Genomic DNA, 14,310 nt, shown 5'->3' on the forward strand with positions numbered 1-14,310 from the left:
TACGATCACGCAAGATCTATCTAGGAGAAGCATAGCAACGAGCGGCGAGAGTGTGTCCACGTACCCTCGTAGACCGAAAGCGGAAGCGTTTAGTAACGCGGTTGATGTAGTCGAACGTCTTCGCGATCCAACCGATCAAGTACCGAACGCACGACACCTCCGCGATCTGCACACGTTCAGCTCGGTGACGTCCCTTGAACTCTTGATCCAGTTGAGGCCGAGGGAGAGTTCCGTCAGCACGACGGCGTGGTGACGGTGGTGATGAATGTACCGGCGCAGAGCTTCGCCTAAGCACTATGACGATATGACCAAGGTGTAAAACTGTGGAGGGGGGCACCGCACACGGCTAAGAGATTGTCTGTTGTACCTTTGGGCTGCCCCTGTCCCCGTATATAAAGGAGGGGAGGAGGAGGCCGGCCAACAAGGGGCGCGCCAGGGAGAGGGGAGTCCTACTAGGACTCCAGTCCTAGTAGGATTCGGCCCCACCCTTTTTTCCTTCTACCAGAGGGGGAAAAGGGGAAGGAGAGGGAGTAGGAGAAGGAAATGGGGGTGGCGCCCCCTTCCCAAGTCCAATTCGGCCTCCTCCCTTGTGGGGGGCGCACCATCCCCTTGTGGGCTGGTTAGCCTCCCTCCTATGGCCCATAAGGCCCATATCTTTCCCCGGGGGGTTCCGGTAACCTCTCGGTACTCCGGGAAAATGCCTGAACCACTCGGAACCATTCCGATGTCCAAATGCAACCTTCCAATATATGAATCTTTACCTCTCGACCATTTCAAGACTCCTTGTCATGTCCGTGATCTCATCCGGGACTCCAAACAAGCTTCGGTCATCAAATCACATAACTCATAATACAAATCGTCATCGAACGTTAAGCATGCGGACCCTACGGGTTCGAGAACTATGTAGACATGACCGAGACACATCTCCGGTCAATAAACAATAGCGGAACCTGGATGCTCATATTTGCTCCTACATATTCTACGAAGATATTTATCGGTCAAACCGCATAACAACATATGTTGTTCCCTTTGTCATCGGTATGTTACTTGCCTGAGATTCGGTCGTCAGTATCTCTATGCCTAGTTCAATCTCATTATCGGCAAGTCTCTTTACTCGTTCCGTAATACATCATCTCGTAACTAACTCATTAGTCATTTGCTTGCAAGGTTTCTTATGATGTGTATTACCGAGAGGGCCCAGAGATACCTCTCCGATACTCGGAGTGACAAATCCTAATCTCGATCTATGCCAACTCAACAAATACCATCGGAGACACCTGTAGAGCATATTTATAATCACCCAGTTATGTTGTGACGTTTGATAGCACACAAGGTGTTCCTCTGGTATTCGGGAGTTGCATAATCTCATAGTCAGAGGAACATGTATAAGTCATGAAAAAAGAAATAGCAATAAACTAAACAATCATTGTGCTAAGCTAACGGATGGGTCTTGTTCATCACGTCATTCTCTAATGATGTGATCCCGTTCATCAAACGACAACACATGTCTATGGTTAGGAAACTTCACCATCTTTGATTAACGAGCTAGTCAAGTAGAGGCATACTAGGGACACTCTGTTTTGTCTATGTATTCACACATGTACTAAGTTTCCGGTTAATACAATTCTAGCATGAATAATAAACATTTATCATGATATAAGGAAATATAAATAACAACTTTATTATTGTCTCTAGGGCATATTTCCTTCACGCATCAGCCCCTTTGTGGGCTGGTGTGTGCCGCTCCTTGGCCCATTAGGCCCATACACCTCCCGGGGCCTCCCGGAACCCCTTCCGGTGATCCGATGACTACCCGATGCACTCCGAAACTATTCCGGTGTCCGAATTCCATCGTCCTATATATCAATCTTTACCTCTCGACCATTTCGAGACTCCTCGTCACGTCCGTGATCTCATCCGGGACTCCAAACAACATTCGGTCTCCAAATCATATAACTCATATAACACTATATCGTCAACGAAGGTTAAGCGTGCAGACCCTACAGGTTCGAGAACTATGTAGACATGACCGAGACACCTCTCTGGTCAATAACCAATAGCGGAACCTAGATGCCCATATTGGTTCCTACATATTCTACGAAGATTTTTATCAGTCAAACCGTTATGACAACTTACATAATTCCCTTTGTCCATCGGTATGTTACTTGCCTGAGATTCGATCGTCCGTATCTCTATGCCTAGTTCAATCTCATTATCGGCAAGTCTCTTTACTCGTTCTGTAATACATCATCTCATAACGAACTCATTAGTCATTTGCTTGCAAGGCTTCTTATGATGTGTATTACCGAGAGGGCCTAGAGATACCTCTCCGATACTCGGAGTGACAAATCCTAATCTTGATCTGTGCCAACTCAACAAACACCTTTGGAGATACCTGTAGAACATCTTTATGATCATCCAGTTATGTTGTGACATTTGATAGCACACAAGATATTCCTCCGGTATTCGGGAGTTGCATAATCTCATAGTCGAAGGAATATGTATATGACATGAAGAAAGTAATTGCAATAAACTGAACGATCATTATGCTAAGCTAACAGATGGGTCTTGTCCATCACATCATTCTCCTAATGATGTGATCCCGTTATCAAATGACAACCCATGTCTATGGTTAGTAAACCTTAACCATCTTTGATCAACGAGCTAGTCTAGTAGGTGCTTACTAGGGACACGGTATTTGTTTATGTATTTACACATTTATTTAAGTTTCCGATCAATACAATTCTAGCATGAATAATAAACCTTTATCATGAATAAGGAAATATAAAACAACAACTTTATTATTTCCTCTAGGGCATATTTCCTTCAGCAATGACCCGTCTTGTTTTGAATGCTCGATGCCACGAACATGTGTAATGGCACAACACCTTGATGTGACCACCCAAGGTTCCCCTCTCGGTTGTTGCAGCATTGTCTTGTGGACCTATCATGTCTGTTCTTCAAAGTTTACCCATCTGCTCTCTCCTGGCATGATGTGTTGCCTGATAACCTCCTCTCTACTGCTAGTGGTACGTAGTGTGTAGTCTATGTCAGTATACTACATCATTGCAACCATGCACCTAGATGCATCAGCCCTTTAGGTGGATGTCTTTTTGCATGGTGTTGTAACCATGTACCTGTTTTTTTAGTGTTCTTGATGTATTGCCCTTCGTTGTAAAAGTTTTGATCCATTTTCCCGTATACACTAGTAGATCTATCTCTTTTTGAAGCGAGATCATATTCGGTGGGATCCTTCATTGTTTGGAAGGAAAAAAATAACAACAGAAAGTTTGATTATAATACTAATCTCCCTTCGTTAGGAGGCACTTTGTATTCTGCGAATCGGTACCCCTCGTTTCGCAACCCCAGGGGCACGCCAAGGGAACCAAACCCTGCCGCCGCTAGCCCCTACTCCCTGACATATTCCTATTGCCATTGCTGCCAATGTTGGTCGTGGTGGCGGCAGCGCCCGACGCCAAAGGTGCTAGGGCAAGAGGGTTGCGACAACTCCCCCATGAGGCGGCTGGGGCGGCTCGTGCAGGGTGGCTATGCGCAACTGTCAGGGCATAGGAATTGGTGCGGGGTGGCTGTGCGCAAGGTTCAGGGCATATCATCAAGCTTGTAGATATGGCGACAACGCTCGCCGAGAAGGTGGCTTTGGCTGTTTCATGTATTTATTTGGTAGGGCTTTGTTAGACATCTACCTATAAAAACATATCAATCCCGCGCACCCTCTCACCACTAGGCAAAAGAAGCGCTAACATGTGATATTAGAGCAGCAATATAGTACATGCAACTATTGGCGCGAAAATTTCCACACATAAGTATGAGTTGATTAATAGATAACACAGAATCATACCATGAAAGACCCACCAAAACACGGCATTATAAATATAAATAAAATACACTCCATCATCTCCCTCGTTCGCCAAACCAAATATTTTCTCAATTTCAAAATTTAAGGCATATTAGTTTTCTGAAAAGTCATATTTCTTTAACTCTGACCAAGTTCAGAGCATAAGTATAACGATATCCATAATACTAAATGAATAAAACATGAATGTTCATTTCATGATGAATCTAATGATATCGATTTGATATTATGGATATCGATATGTTTCTCTTAAATTTGTTCAAACTTAAAGAGTTTGGACTTTTCTAAAAAAACTAATATATTTTATATTTTGAAATAGAGGGAATGAAAAAAATTATGAAAACCCAGCAAGACCGACGGCGCAGCAAAAGCACGTTCAACCCTTCATAAATGAATGTGTGCATCGTTATGCAGAGGCCGGGGGTTATCCTCCTTTTCAAGAAAAAGATCACCCTTCCTTAGGCAATTGATTTATTGGAAATTAAGTCGAGACAAACTAACAATGAGCAAGTTGCGTGAAAGACATAAACGTACTTGAGTCATGTCGACCTATCATGTGAGAAATCAAGTATGTGATCAAGCAAAGGTGACGGAGATTGGGCTCCGGACGGTGTGCTTCTCGGATACCCACCGTAGATCACCCTGCACCACCCTTGCACCACTCTGCCTCGGCCACACGTATACCGAAAAGATCACCTCCTGGTTCGCTTTGATGAACTCCAGCTCCCTCGGGTATACGTCCACGCTTACGGCGCTACTCGGCATGTCGATCGCCGCGTAGTATACCGAAGGCACCTCCCCGACGTTCTTCACCTTGCGCCTCACGACCACCGGGGCCGTCGAATTCCAGGACTCTGGGAAAGCGACCGAGATCGACGGGTAATTCAGCAGGCGGTCGCTGATCATGACGGTGGTCAAGCAGTCGATCGGCCGGCGCGCGATCACCGACAGCTGCTTGCTCGTGTACATGCTGCAGAGGTAGCCGATGTAATCCTCAGGGGTGATGTCGTAGACTATGCCAGGGTCAGCGACCTTCATCGGGTTGACGTGTCCGGCGCCGGTGGCGAAGAGGTTGGCCGTCACGCGCTGCTCGTTGAGTATTGGACTGCCAGAGCGGTCGGTGATGTCGGCCGTCGTCATCATGGCCGACTTGATCGCCGCCGGCGACCAGTCCGGGTGCTTGCTCTTGATTAAAGCGGCGATGCCGGCGAGGTGCGGCGTCGACATGGACGTGCCGGAGATTATGTTGAAGGTCGGCCCAGGAAGAACCGGCGCCGACGGTGGGCCGACCTGAAACGGCCATGCCGCGAGCACGTTCACTCCGGGGCCCGTGATGTCGGGCTTCAGAACGCCCGTGCCTTGACGGCTAGGCCCCCGAGAGGAGAAGAACACGATCGACGGACCAGGTGACGTGCCGAGTACTGTACCCCTGAAACCGATATGCACGACCGGGTTCGCCGTGGAGTTGAGGTACAATTTGATGGCTGCGCCCGCGTAGTAGTCGACGCTCGACGCCGGGAGAACGTTTGCCTGGGCTAACTTGTCGTACCCTCGGGAAAACGGGTTTGCCAAGATCATGCCGACGCCGTCGGCACTCTCCACCACCTCACCTTGGTTGATCACCGTAATGTTTCTCGTGAGCTCACACAGCACTATCTTGCCCTTGACGTCGAAGCCGTCCAAACTGCCGTTTCCGCAGAACTCCGCGAATGGCATCCCGCTCGCACCGGCGTAGACCAACGGGTAGAAGCCGGCGTCTAGCTGGTAGAGCGACTCGCCGTGGAAATACGCGCCGTTGCCCAGCTGCACGGTCGAACGGATCGTGCGGTCCATGGTACTCGCGGCGACGGTGAGCATCCATGGAGCCTCGTTTTGTAGAGTGCTCTCTTCCGCCGGAGTTGCCGGCAGCCATGCTCACAAAAATGCCCTTCTCGATGGCGCCGAACGTCCCGATGGCCATAGGGTCTAGGTGAAAGGGCACCGACGGCCCGCCGAGAGATATGGAGATGACGTCGCAGCCGTCGCCCACGGCGGCATCAATGCCAGCCAGTATGTCGGCATCCTCGCACCCTATCACGACTTTTCCGTAGCACACCTTGTACATGGCGATGTGCGCGCGGACCGCCATCCCGGCAGCGGTGCCCCATGCGTTGCCGAGCACGTTAGCGCCCGGCACGACCGCTCCAGCGGCGGTGCTTGCGGTGTGAGTCCAGTGCCCAAACTCATCAACAGGCGGCACCCGCGCGGAGGTGCCGTTCGGGCCGTTGAAGGCGGCGACGAAGTTGCGGGCGCCGATGAGCTTATTGTTGCACGAGGTGCAGCTGAAGTCGCAGCGCCCCTTCCATTTGGCCGGCGGCGGCGGCATGCCGTCGTCGCTGAAGGACGGGTGGTCCGGGAAGATGCCGGTGTCGATGAGGCCGACGATGACCCCGGCGCCGAATTCCGACGTGTAGTTCCGCCGCCCCTGCTCGACGTTCAGCCCCAGGAACTCGGGCGTGTGCGTCGTGAGCGTGGTGTACGTCCGGGCGCGGGTCGCGCTGAGGAAACCGGGCATGGGGGACACCGCCTCCAGCTCCTGCCACGTCAGCCGGGCCGCGAACCCGCTCGCGACGTGGTGGTATGCGTGCACGAGCCGGCCATGGTCGGGGAGGAACGAGTGGTACCACGCCTTCCGGTCGTCCGCGGTGCCAAACACGCGATTCTCCTCTGCTTGCACGTGGAAGATGAACGTGCTGAGCTCGCCGCCGGTTGCCGCGGCAGCGGTCGCGAGGAGAAGGAACGGAAGAAGAGAGAGCAAGGATAGCCTTGTGGTTTCCATGGCTTTTCTTGCTTGAGACGCTGTTCGTGTCCGAGCATATGTACTAGTAGTACGTGCTAGGGTCCAGTCACAGTATCCAGTCCTCCAAATTAATGCCAGCTCTGTCAATGCGATGCCCGCGATACGAACAATGGGCGTTGGTTGTTTTTACATGAGAATCGGGTGTAGCGGACGTACGGGAGTGGGGCTGCAGGCTGGCAGCCTCGCTTGACGTTTACCTTCGATCGAGACGAAGCATATCCAGTGAGAAGCATCGAGTAAAGTATAATTAACATGCTCAAAATTTTGATTTGAAACGCGATAGCTTTTTGTTTTTCGGTGGGTGTGTATAAAACCCACTTAGATATGACATAGTTATGTGACATCTAAAGTGATGTTATCCTTATTTCTACTTTCGTTTTATTCCTCCCAGCTGCCTTGTCGCTTCTCTTGTTGTCCCATGTCGATTATTGTTGTGTTTTTCCTTCAGGAATGACTAATTCTGAATGTTTGCAATTTGAACATGGTAAACCAAACGTTTTTTATGGCAATTTAAGTGATACAAGGATGGTAAATTTATTGACATGCACGGTACTTTTTTTTGCAAAAAAATACACGACACACGAATTTACCATACTTGCTAACTAAACTTGTCATCCTCTCTCACTAAAATTGCCATCGAAAACGTTTGTGCCAACATCAAATCCCAAACATTCAGGTGTTATCGGGGTTCTTTTTCTTTTACCTTTTAACCAATTGAGCCGGCCTTTGTTCACGTTCTTACTATGGTCGTTCTCGTCCAGCTCCCTAATACTCATATTTTTATATACCTAAGAAGTTCATTCCCACTACCTTATTTATCTAAACATGCAAGCTATCCACATCAGCATTTGGCCACGTCATCAATTCTCCGCCACAGCAATGTGTCCACATGCAACCGTGAGACATGCATTCTTTGGCCCGCTATATCCTCCATAAAAAAATGCAAAAGAAACGGATTACATTATTATACTGTGCACCGAAGCCCAATCGTCTCACTCCACAGTTATCCTAAAACAAAAGGAAGCCCAATAGTCTCCCTGCCAGCACACGTCCAGTTCGTCTGTTTCTCCAAGAAAAACGTCCAATTCGTCTCTTCCATAACCAGTGTTAGAGCATCTCCAACAGGTTGTATGTTAGTTTTGTTGGTAAAATGTCCATGTCATCAACCAACAAGCTATCATACAACTACTCCAATAGGTTGTATCTAAGTTATCCAATAGATGGTGAGAAAATAAATGTGATTGCTCTCTATTTCACCTTGAAGCTTGTGCAAATGTTGTTGGTTAATCTACATACAACTTTGCTCTCTCTCCATATTTATTACATGCTACATCATCACTATGTCCTAGGTGGCAAATTTACCAGCGGTGCTATACACACAACGCTATGCGGACGACTTGTGCACGACAACACATATCAAGCCGTCCATGCATACTATCCAGCGTATATCAGCGGCTGGACAGCAAATCGTCCCAGTGTCGTGCACACATCCATCCTCTACGTAGCAGTTTCGCAAATTTACCAACATCTATCTTACAATTGTTGAAGATGTCCTTAGTGGAGCCTTTTCCCCTTCCATTAATTGCTAGCATGTCTTCCTCTTCACATCATCTCCTTGACACAACGATGGATCCAACTGGTCCCCCACATCCTACAAAACCCATCTGAATCCTTCCTCTCCGCCCCGGTCTCTCTCTCTCTCTCTCTCTCTCTCTCTCTCTCTCTCTCTCTCATGGAGTCCTTCCCAATGTCCAACCACGTCATAGCCAGCCAAAGAATTGAGCTTCTGTTCTGGATGAGTACCAGGTGTTTGAAGTAATGTCTTATGTATTTGTTGTGTTTATTCATCTATGGTGTTTCTGGTCTTAAACTCGTAGTCGTTAAAATTATATATGTTTTGTCTGATTTTGCAATTCCATTCGTATGTCAAGTTCTTTTTTTGAAACAAGACCAATTCGTATGTCAAGTTGTCAACTTCATTTTGTCACCAAGGAACCTTCAATCTGACCTCTACCAGCAGCTGATCGTCATCTTCTATTTGTTTATGAAACAGGGAGTGGAATCTACAGTTCTTATTTATTTTGTGTAATGCTTGCTCTGCCAATGTCCACGGAGCTTATACGTGCCCAGGGGCATATGTGTCTCCTTGCATTCGGGTGTGCACACCATGGACGTGTACGTCTCCATGGAGAGGGTGATGGAGTTGGAGTGGAGTTCGTCCATGCACAAGCGCGGGCCCAGGTCATGGAGACACACCATCGTCGATTTGCCATGCACACACGAGAGCCTGGAGTTACAAGCATCAGCACCCGGCCAACACGTACAAGCGCATGAGCCATGCACACACCACATCGTCTACATGCTCTGTCTCCCAGCCATCCGACGTCCATGCATAGACACGGCCATGGACACCCTCGCACGCGACATGGACTATTGGACTAGTAGTCGTCACGCGGCACCAAATAAATATTCCTGAAAAAAGAAGGGTAGTGATCTGCGCCGGCGCACCGGCCCAATCGTTGGGCCGGTCAAGGCCCAGCCGTCCGATCCGCGAGCTTGAGCCGTCAGATCTGTTCCTCGAGCCCCCTTCCCCCGCGTTGACTTCTTCCTCTTCTTCTTCACCGCGTCCTCACCCCAGCCGCTCCTGTCGCCGGCGACTAGCCCCCTCACCTGGACCTCCTCCCCCCTAGTCCCACGCTGCTGGATGCGCTCTCCGTCCCTGTCGCCGCCGGCCGCCGTCCCCGTCCCCGTCGCAGCATCCGTACTCGCCCCACGGTCCAGCAGAAAGCCCATCGCCCCCTCGTAGCAAAAAATGGCGCCGTCTTGAAGCACACCGGCACCCCTTGTCGTCGCAGCACCTAGCAACCGCCGTCGTCGCTGGACTGTCGTGTCGCCGACGCAGCTCTCAACGTCGCTGCTCGCTGCCATTGGCGAGTCAGGTTGAAGCTTTTTATCTCATCGGTTGAAGCTTTTCTCTATGCCTGTTGAAGCTTTTCTCGCGGATTGAAGCTTTCCACCGTGCCAATTGAAGCTTTTTTCACCTAGCTTGAAGCTTTTTTCACAAAGGGTTGCAGCTTTTTACTCTGCGGTTGCAACAAAAACACAGAGAGACGCCATGGTCGTCGTTGAGGAGGATTTTCTCAATCTCTGTTTGAAGCTTTTTCATCTGTGGGTTGAAGCTTTTTGTCAAAACGGTTGTAACTTTTCCTGTATTTCGTTGTCTGGTTGAAGCTTTTTTATCTACTGGATGTAGCAAAAACCTCCAGCGGTAGTAGCAAAAGCCTGCTACGGTTGCAGCAAAAAAAATCATTGTCGTCCTCGCGAGGTCGTAGCTCTGCCTGATGGATGTAGCAAAAAGCTTTGCCGGTAGTAGCAAAATCCAACAACGGTTGCAGCTTTCCCTTGTTGTGCAATGCCATTGAAGCTTTCTATGTCTATGGTTGAAGCTTTTTTCAACGGCTGTTGAAGCTTTTCTAGGTGACGGTTGCAACACTTGTATACGCGGGAGGATCTGGGCATGGCTGCAGGCAGCCATGGCGGCCGGCGAGGGAGCGCCTGGCCGCCGGCGATGAAGGTCGTGGTCGCCCAGTCGCAGCCTGGGGGAGGGGGAAGGGGGGAGGGGGAAGCGGGGAGGGGATGCGCCCGCGTGAAGGCTTGAGGTAGGGGATGGATCTGGCCATGGAGGCAGGCAGCCATGGCAGTCGGCGAGGGGAGCCTGGCCGCCGGCGAAGTAGCTCATGGTGGCCCAGTCGCAGCTCAGGAAGAGGGGAAGGGATGGGGAAGGGGTGGGGAGGAGGGGGCAGAAGAAGGGGGCTTCCGCGCGCCCCATGAAGGAGACGCGAGGAAGAGGGAGACCGGCCCAATGTTTGCGCCGGTGCCCCGGCCCCAAACGTTTTTCCTTTGTGTAAGTTTTTTAATATATCAATGTTGGTTTTTTTGTGTGTATGTAGATTACTTTTGTAGAAAAAGGTCAAACGACATAATTTGTTCCATATAATAGTGTGTAAGTTACTGATTGGTCCTACCCTTTTTACTTGCAATACATGAAATTATCGCGTGCCTCCTAACAAGTACAGGTTTGAATTTTCTTTTGTCGGGGTTTCTCGAGGTCGATTGGTTCATCTCCATTTACTTATACTTGACTACCTTTAATTGTACTATTTGTTTTTGGGTTATTACTATTACTAAAAACTAGCAAAGTGGCCCACACGATGCGCGGGCTAGAATTTTAAAAAGTTTAATAATTAGTTTTGCAAAGAAAAACATGAACTAAATGTGATGAATTTTTACAATATATAAGACTTTTGCGAACATAATATTGTGTAAAGTATGTTTATTTTTTATTTATATATTAATATGCTTGTCATCCATTTTTTATTTCCCTTCCCATTTGTAATGCCATACTTGGTTTACTCTTTATGACCAGTTGTTTTGTGAAAATTATATTTGTGTCAGCATTTTGGCATGTTTATCATCTTGCAGGAAGAAAACAACCTTCCTGAATGTTTTACGACCTGCAAAGCATAAATAATGAATCAAAATGCATGTTTTCGTAGTTGTTGGCAACCTTTGGCGTGAAACTTACTTCATATGTGAAAGTCCATGTTGATATTTTTTCAACCACGTGGTGTCCCTAATAGAAGCAATAATGGTATTTCAAGTCTTGGATGGCAACTCAAGAATGTTACAGGCATCAAGTAATGAAAGAAGAAAATGAAGATTAACAACATTTTTCTATCATATCATGCAAATGACAACTCGGCAGAAAAACTGAAATTTATGTTGAACTGCATACATATTTAAATATTTCTTACACTCATAATTTGTATTAGAGAGGAAAATGAACATGACTAACACATGATTAGAGATTTTGTAAATCGTAACCTGCTAGGAAATTTGAAATGATAGAATAATATACATATTTCAGTACTAAATACTTTCATAGTTTATATCTGAGAGGAAAAATGAACATTACATAAGACTTTAACTCATTTATATTTGGTCTAAAATTCAAATCAATATTAGGTAAGACGCAAAATACGCCACCTTTGGTCTCACGAGTTTCTAACCTTATTAAATGAACATGACCTCTAATAACGTATAGTAGTTGATATACCATCACGATAGTTCAACCACATATAAAAAAATATAAGGATGTCTGGAAGTAACATGAAGCTTGTCATGTCAACTGGTCGGTGCTTTCAATGTCTATGAAATTTCATGAGGTCTTGTTTCTTCATGAATACATTATGAAATTTCATAATGTATCTCAACATTTCTAAATTGCAGACCACAAAATATTGATTGGTATCATATACATTATCAACCAATTTCCTTGAAAAAATTGCTCATCTGTATAGAACAACACAAAGGGTATAAATCATTTTGATTCAGCAAAGGTTTTAGATCCAAAAAAGGATGCTCCTCAATTTCTACTAAATAACAGCGAGCACAACTGAAGGTGATTTTGCCAATTCATAACTTCTCAAGTGCGCCCTCTCTGACCACAGTTTCTTAAGCCACAAAGGAAATTATGTATTTTTTTACCTCTCAAATATATGGTTCGTCCTAACAAAAATCTTTTTTCTCCAACCATTCTGCTTAAAATTAAAGACCAACATATAAGTTCCATTCGAGTAAATGACATTCAAATTCTCATGAAATTTAATCATAGTGATTTATCGCATCCACCTTTGAGATTAAAAATGATTACATTAGCGATATTAGTGCTCTGATGCATGCTACTAATTAATGGTACTATGAGTATATCTCTCATAATTATGTCATTATTGAACACATAATATCACTGCCATATTTTTGTACATTATATGATCAATATGTCAAATAGTAACAGTTTGATCGTCTGTTTGATAATCAGTATTTATTTGTTAACTGCCGGCATAGGGTGTGAGCGGATGATCCTGCGCTAACACGTGTGGAGCGCCTCGCAGGGAGACATCTCTTTGTGCAACAGTGACGAGTTTTTTTTGTTTCTCTACTATCTTTTTCATTTTTTAATCCAGAAATTGTTGTACTCACTAACAGTAGACAATTCTTTTATATCCTTCATGAGGTCAATTATATGATTAGTTCTTTACTGGTACTATGTTTTTTATTCGGCGATACTCACTTTTGTTGTAATATCTTCATGTTAATCCTAGAACAACAAACCAATTCTTTGTTGCATCCAAACATATACATGTATGAGAGATCTGCACTGTTTGTTTCTCTTCATCATACAACATGATGGAGAACCAAATAGTTCTTCCATCCTTGGAAGCACTCCTTGATACTCACCTAACATAGGTGCAGGCGTGTACATGATCAGGAAGGAACCATACATATATATGAGTTTGGAACATTGGATTCGTGGGTGGCACTCCCATAAACTTGACTACTCAAACAACAATGTATCTTATTTATGGCATATTAAAAGAACTCTTGCTTTGAACATTTAAACCATTTTAGTTTCTTTACAAAGATAACTTTCAACCTATTCTATTCACACAAGAAATTTTTTTAACCTATTCATATCTTTATTCTAGAGAACTGCGATGTGGTATTTTTTTTAGATCTTTTCATTCAAATGCAAAATTAAAATGATACGCCGAAGTACATATGTGTTCAGTCCATGCATATACGATTATATTAAATATCGTATGTTCTCTCCATCGACGTACATTACTATAGGCCTCTAGATCAACCATCAACTTACACTAGTAGAAAAAGAGGCTTCCATACGCCCCCATTAGTCCCCAAAACAATCGAACCGCGACAAAAGGGGCCTTTAGTCGCGGTTCGGGAGGAGACCCGCGACCAACTATCTGGGCCCAGCGCGCCCGGTCGACAGCTGGCGGACGGGAGGGGCTTTAGTCCCGGTTGGCCTGGCCAACCGGGACTAAAGGTCCCCGAAGGCCTTTAGTCGCGGTTGGCCAGGCCAACCGGGACTAAAGGCCCATCCAGCTGGTGGACGGGAGGGGCTTTAGTCCCGGTTGGCCTGGCCAACCGGGACTAAAGGTCCTCGAAGGCCTTTAGTCGCGGTTGGCCAGGCCAACCGGGACTAAAGGCCCATCCCTATATATAGGACTCAGCTCACTTCACTTCACTCAGCTCACTTCACAATTTTCAGAAGGGGGTGGTGGGTTTGCTTTTGGTTCCTCCTATGCACACAAGGTGTTCGATGAAATGCCCGAGAGCCTGAAACAAACATGATATGAAGTGTCCGAGCCACACTTGAGCTTTCTCATTTATTTTTCCTCCGCGATCGCGATTAGCAACTTGAACCTTTCATGTGTCATTGATAAAATATGCATGTGTGTAGTTCATTGTTTAATTTGTATTATTTCTAGCTAGTTAGTTTAACAAATGCATGATGGTTAATTATATACTTTATATAATAATAATGCAGATGAATCGGCAATGGATGTACGGTCCCCGACTCTCCGGCGAGTTCACTACGGGTTTGAAAGATTTCCTCGTAGTGGCAAATGCGAACAAGCAGCAAGGTTTTATTATCTGTCCATGTGCTGTCTGTAAGAATCAGAAGGGTTACTCCTCCTCAAGAGACGTTCACATGCACCTGCTTCGGCACGGTTTC

The 14,310-nt window shown here is 46.4% G+C and overlaps 1 pseudogene; it reads right to left on the bottom strand.

Moving 5' to 3' along the window:
• Positions 1–4,450: 4,450 nt before the first annotated feature.
• LOC109734909 (subtilisin-like protease) lies at positions 4,451–7,726 on the bottom strand (annotated as a pseudogene).
• Positions 7,727–14,310: the final 6,584 nt, after the last annotated feature.

The sequence above is a fragment of the Aegilops tauschii genome, chromosome 2 (genome assembly GCF_002575655.3).
Source record: "Aegilops tauschii subsp. strangulata cultivar AL8/78 chromosome 2, Aet v6.0, whole genome shotgun sequence".
NCBI lineage: Eukaryota > Viridiplantae > Streptophyta > Magnoliopsida > Poales > Poaceae > Aegilops > Aegilops tauschii.